A 6,554-nucleotide genomic window follows, 5' to 3' on the forward strand; every position below is an offset into this window, starting at 1 on the left:
TTGGAGGATTGGAGAAGCAAGTAAGACGCGCGCACATTGACCATTTCCACTTCTGCTCCTGTTTTTTGCGCGCTGCTCTCTCTGTCAGACAGACAGCGCTGGTGTTTGATCCGACACAGTCTATGTGGGGCTTAGAGGACAAGAAAAAAAAAAGAAACTTTACAAAGCAGACAGTCAGTCGCAGTATAGCCAATCGGTACAACTTAATGATTCTAAGTGTCCATCACAGTCCTGGATGAAGTGTGTTTAAATCCAACATCCCAAAAGCTGGACACAAATACATCCCGTTGAGCTGGTGGAAAGACAAAAAAAAGCCACTCCGTTTGATCCGGACTGTCCTCCACTCTGATGAAAAGCTCAGGAGCTCGGGGGGTGCAGCGCGTAAAGGTGTGACGTCATGCGGCTTTGCGCACAATAACCTTAATAAAACCATTTAGAGCCGCAATTTACACCAAGCTGCTAAGACAGTCAGAACAAATGGATGGCCAACGGCGAGCAGGTTACACGTGTAAGAACATTTCAGCGAGATACAATCTACTTATTAACTCCGGAAAAATCAACGTTTATAATAGCTCATTATATATTTATGCAACCTGCAGGCCAGCCTAACACTCCAACCTCACACACTTGAAATAAATCTCCCATGAACAGCTAAATTGCCATTATTTTTTAATGTCTCATGAGAGAAAGTCTTTATTTGTCCTTTCAGATCTTTAACATGTACAGAAATAGTTCATGCACTTTAATTTGAGTCAGTGAGTAACCTGCAAGTGTATTTTTTTTATTTTTTTTATTTTGAGGAATGTTTAAAAGTTTCAAGGTATTTCACTTAATCAAATTGAATTGCACGAATCGTAAGTGGAATTGGCCCGAAAGAAAAATCATATTGCTTCTTTATCTGAAATTGCAGCTACCATATAAATTGTGATAACTGCTGACAGAACTTTTTTTTCTATCAGTTTGTTTTCCTGCACTGACAAAAACAACCCAATCAGATGTAGAGAATGCGTGAGAAATGAGATGGCAGCGCTCAAGAATTTCCCAGGTAGACATTTTGGGGCATGCGGCAGCTTTTCCACAGATTCCACCTCCCTCTACTCACTTAAGTTTTCAGTGTATGTACACCGTATATATATATTTAATGCTACATTAAAATGTTATGTACGAGGGAGAGTTCCTTGTGTCTCTTAAAGATGCTCTCCTGTGAAAAACAAGTTTGTTTTTTTTGTTTTTATACCTCCTTAACATGTCCAGATGGTGTTTTTTTTTTTTAATGCTGGATGACAAATTGTGAGCAAATAAGAAGTCAACACCATGACTGAGCATTTTTACCTCGAAACTGCAGCGTATCGATGACTTTCTCAAAAACACAATTTCAGACTTCCAGGGTTTCATAAATAACAGACCTAAAGAACCAATCCCGTCTTTAGCTCGAGGCGGGACTTTCTGTGTCATTATTCTTCTTCGGAATCAGTTTCTGCTTGTTTGGCGAAGCTGCTCCAAATCACAACTCGCTCATTGTGTGGCATCGAGCAGCTTCACAGTGTTTGAGTCCAGGTGAGCTGGTGTGCTCCAGCTGCAGGAAGAGGAGAAGAGAAGGAGACAGCTAAGTCATTGTAATGTGGGAAAAGATTATTTTAATGGAAATGATACAGAGAGATAAGTTGCTTACGACTGGTGAGGGACTTTAAATCTTGAAGAAAAGTTTAAAAAATATAAGTATGAGCAGGTTTAAACGATGAAAACTCCATTATTGCTCACATTTCTCTTTTAGACTTATGCTTAAATCTGTTCACTTACAGTACAACACCGATTGTAGCCTGTTACAGATGCCGCATGATCATTTGCACAAAGACGTCGTGATATTGCGTATGAATAGCTTCGCCGCTTCAGGCACATGTCTCATCTTTGCATTTTAAGCTGTTTGCGAGTCATTTCGTCGCATCAAAATGCCACGTGTAATGGTTGAGGTTGAGGTTAAGGTCAGGGAGAGGGTGCCGCTTATTGAGACTACATGCCGTGAAATCATATGCAACTCGTGATAGCATGCAAAGTAACTTGGTGTGTTATTCATACATGATTTCATTACACCAGGGGCATCGGTAATGGATCTTGCCACGCATAAAGGCGTCTCTGCATGGTGTCATGGAGCAATAGTGGAAGTGGGCAGCCTCACCTGACAAAAGAACACCTCTGCTAACATCAGAAGAAATAAAACATCGCCATTAAAGAATTCCACTTCACACAGCAAATGCCACATTTAATGAGTTCAGCTGTAATCCACAAAGTAAACGGATCAAAAGACGAGACGCATCAGGGTTTGGGTGGCTTATTACCTCCGTTAAACAATTTCCCGGGGGAAACGGTGCTCTTAAAAAAAAATGATAGCCTAAACAACTCATGCCAGCTGTCAAATTTATAGATCAAAGTTCTTTGTGTGTGCTTTTTATTTATTTTACTATCCTCTTTATTCTCTTTAATTCTTTTGCCTCCAAGCAGCATCTACATAAAATTCCTCATGTGTAACAATTAGCAAAAGAGGGGGCGGTGCAGGTATAGCAAATTCAAGCACAGAGTAGTTCATTTGAACAGTGGAGACGGAAGGACAGCTGACAGACGTACACCGATAATCCAAAATACTAAAACTGCCTGTGTAATGGTGTTTAGATCCTCCTTCCTCCTCCACATGATGCCGGGTGGAGGCCTCTGTGGATTCAGCTTGTTCTGCTGATGTTTGGATCTGGGGAATTTAGAGACCAGATCAACGCTTTGAGCTCTTGGTCATGTTCCTCGAGCCGTGCTTGAGCAATTGCGGCATTAGAAAATGTTGTTTCCTTCAGAGTGTGTGCTTGCCCTGCAGCAGTGTTAACATCTAGATGAACTCCAGGGCCTGAGGTTTCCCAGCAGAACTTTGCATTCTAATGAGAGGATCGCTTCACTTTACCTGTCGCTGGTTTTATTGTTGTGGTTGATTGATGTATAATTCTGTCTGAGTGTAAAAGAAAAGCAAGTAGAAAACCCCCTTTCATTATAGGGGGGAAGAAGTCAGTTCAAAGGGGGATGTCACAGGAGTGCTGAGCCTGCAGAGGGTGCAAAGACAAACTGGTATTTTGTGAGGCTTATTATTTTGGCTTGGCTGGAGGAAGCGCTACCAAATTGATATCCCTGGGTTCATAATGGATAATTAGCTATGACTGCTGATATAATGTCATGTGATGGCTACCTTTCTACTTATCTACTCTATTATATAAACGACTTTGAAAAAAAACCCATTAATATTGTTTAAGAATTATTGATTTTTTTCCCCTTCTACTTCATGTTTAAAAAGAAAAGTCAGATGTTTCATAATGCGCATGAATAGCCTGCTTAACAGCAACAAGCCTAAGTGTGCCAGCAAACTGAATCGATTGGAGCGTGACTGATTAATCAATTGTGAGTGCCCAGTGGATTACAATGGCATCTTAATAAAAACTCATCCGCCTAGATATAAATCATGCCACATTTCCTAGCTTAAGAAAAAAAAAAGAGAGAGCAGCATTAAAGAGATTGATTTGTCTGTTTATTGTGTAAAGAATGATGCAAAGATGAAAAGGCTTCGCCTCCTACATTCACTGCACTTCAACCAGCTCTCACACTGTCCCACTAGACATTTTTCTTGTGGAGTTTATTTTCAGTTGTATTGTTAACCACATGGTAATTCCTCATCTCCCAGTAAGTGTTTGTAGATTATTGCACAGCCTTTTGTAAATGCACTGGACTATTAGACCAATAAGTCAATATCTCTCCTGTGAGCTTTTACTGCCTGGGTGTTCAGCTCATACACAGAACTAATCATTAAGTATGTGTCTGCTACGTTGCTTATTAAAGGTATCAGTGAAGTATTTGTTCACATTTTAAAAGCCAAAAAACAAATCTGACTTAAGCAAATCATAGGAATGACATGTTGGAATGATAAGTTGCTTTATCATCAGCTTGCTCTGCCGTCACTTGGTTAAAGCATGTTTTTGAAGCATTTATTATCACATGCCTGATTTAAATAACCACACTGGGATGTTAAAGTGTGATTAATTACTGCTCCGAGGATCTCTACTGGAAGATAAGAAGCCGTTAGTTTCCAGTGACACTCGCTAATCTTCTGCATTTCCTGCATATGATACACGTGCAAATGGAAAATCTATACAGCATCTGCAACAAGAAGAAGCTCAAGCGCCGAGGACCCCTCTGTAGGTCCACGGGAGAATTCTTCATTACCTTGCAAAAGCTATCTGTCAGCATTAACCATCTCCTAGCCTTTGTGGTGAGGATTCATTTAACGTGTCCCCCAAGAACACTGAAGCCTTTTGCTGCTCAAGAACACTTGTGGGGATGAGATTTATTAGGGTGTAATCAATATCATTGTTCTGAGTATATCGCAAGATCAACACTAACCAATTACCGGGTCCCTGGGCCGGTCTCTGCACCTCTGACAGGATGCTGTAACTCACTTCACATTTAAAGAATTAATTTCTTATTGAAGGCTTCATCAGTCATTGCGTTGATCATATAAACGACCTTTACTCACATGTATATAATTAAAGAGTTTGACTTACTCAGCAGCTTCTCCACCTTTTACAACGTTACACGACTTTTATTAAAATCATAGTACATGCAAAATGGATTTTGCTCGCTGTCCTTAGGCTTCAATAGTGGCCTTTAAAAGCTGGTTGCGAATCCGCACTAGAACCTAAACTGTGGTCAGCTGACTTTAGGTTGGTTATGTAGCATAATCCACCTCTCCACTGTACATCTGTATGGCTAAACCAAATACACAGCGTACATCAATGCCAGAAATGTGGATGCATGAACATAATAATTGATCAGATTTATATTGCGCAACTCTAGACACTCAAAGACGCTTTACACTGTTGATTGTTCATTGACGCACATTCATTCCGGTGGTGGTAGCTACGATTGTAGCCACAGCTGCCCTGGGGCAGACTGACAGAGGCGTGGCGGCCATTCTGCCCCTCCGACCACCACCTCAAACAATCCATTCATACACATTCACACCAGGCAAGGTGGGTGAAGTGTCTTGCTCAAGGACACAACGACCATGACGCAGGTTGCAGAACGGAAACCTGAGCCACAGCCGCCCCAAATATGCACGAGGAACATGGAAATATGAGTATGGACACTGTGTATTTAGCTATATTTTGGCTCATATCAACCAAACACTCTCATGTTTTGCCAAAGTCCTTGTAAAACACAATGAGAACAAACATATGAAAGGACAGTGTGGGTGTCAAAATATGACAATTGGACAAAGATGGACAAGTCTTTCTCTTGTAGACTGCGCAGGAAGTGTGACAACTTTGCAGCAATCTTAAAAAGCTGGAACCATGTGTTGTGCTTGGACTTGTTGTCCTACTGGGAGGCCGCTGTTGTCGGGGAGTGTTGGTGCCATCAGGCGGCGTGCTTGGTCAGTCCAACTAAGATCCACATGAATGCCAGGACACATGTTCACCAGCAGAACATTGAGACAAGATGATCAGTGTTGTTTAACTCTGTTGTTTAATACTGTTGTCTGTTGCCAGCATCTAGCATCAATCCATCAGTTTGGTAGTAACACCAGATTGCTAACATTTGCATTGTGATCATTATTGACACTGTGCAGAACCTGATGATGATCACTTTATGGACTTACATCTGCAGTATTGTGATGCATTTCATTTTGGAATATGATGATACTACTTTCAGCCATATCGCTCTGCAGCTATCTTCTTTTTTTTCAATGCAACATCCTAGTTTATGGAGTAATGGTTTCCAAAGTTTTGGGCTTTGTTCAAGCAAAGTCATGTGTTCTGACCTGTCAGTGTCTCAGGTTACACTCTGTACGTCTAGCAGCTGCTGACACTTCAACCATATTATATTGTTCCTTTCTCAAACTGGTTCATCTGGTTTTCAAATGTCTGGAGGAGGAAAACCATTTAGTAACTTCACATTGAAAATAGCAGTGATTTCAGAAGAATGAACACAATTGATGATTATGTTAGCATAATAATAAGAGGGTTATTTTCTATCTTCCTGCAACCGACACCTTCAAAAGATAAATTCTTTCAGTGTGTTTTTAGTTCACAGATTTGTGGTTATTGTTGGAATGTTGTTAATTATTCTCTTGTCATACTCTTACAAGTGAATCCTTTTAGAGCTGTTCGGTGTCTGTGAATACCCAAAGTGTGTGTTTTACTCGTGACGATCTATTTTATTTGGAGAATAGGTTTTGTTCAATAAAGCAGCTATTTATGAGGCTATTTTTATTTGTGATGGTTCATCTTCCAGCCGCCAGAGAAATACAGAGAGACTGCAGTACCATCTAGTGGAAAACACAGCTATGCACAGGTTTTTTCTTACATGCTGAATCATTGTCTGCTGTTTGAAAAAACTTACATGACTTCATTTTCTATTTGATTTCATTGCTGATTTTTCAGACATGCTTTTGGTCACATCCTTTATTTGGTTTCCAACTAGAACCAAATCAAATGTTCTTTAGCCTTAAAGTAAATCCACTTCATTTT

This window comes from Stegastes partitus, unplaced genomic scaffold (assembly GCF_000690725.1).
Source record: "Stegastes partitus isolate 25-593 unplaced genomic scaffold, Stegastes_partitus-1.0.2 Scaffold101, whole genome shotgun sequence".
Lineage (NCBI taxonomy): Eukaryota > Metazoa > Chordata > Actinopteri > Pomacentridae > Stegastes > Stegastes partitus.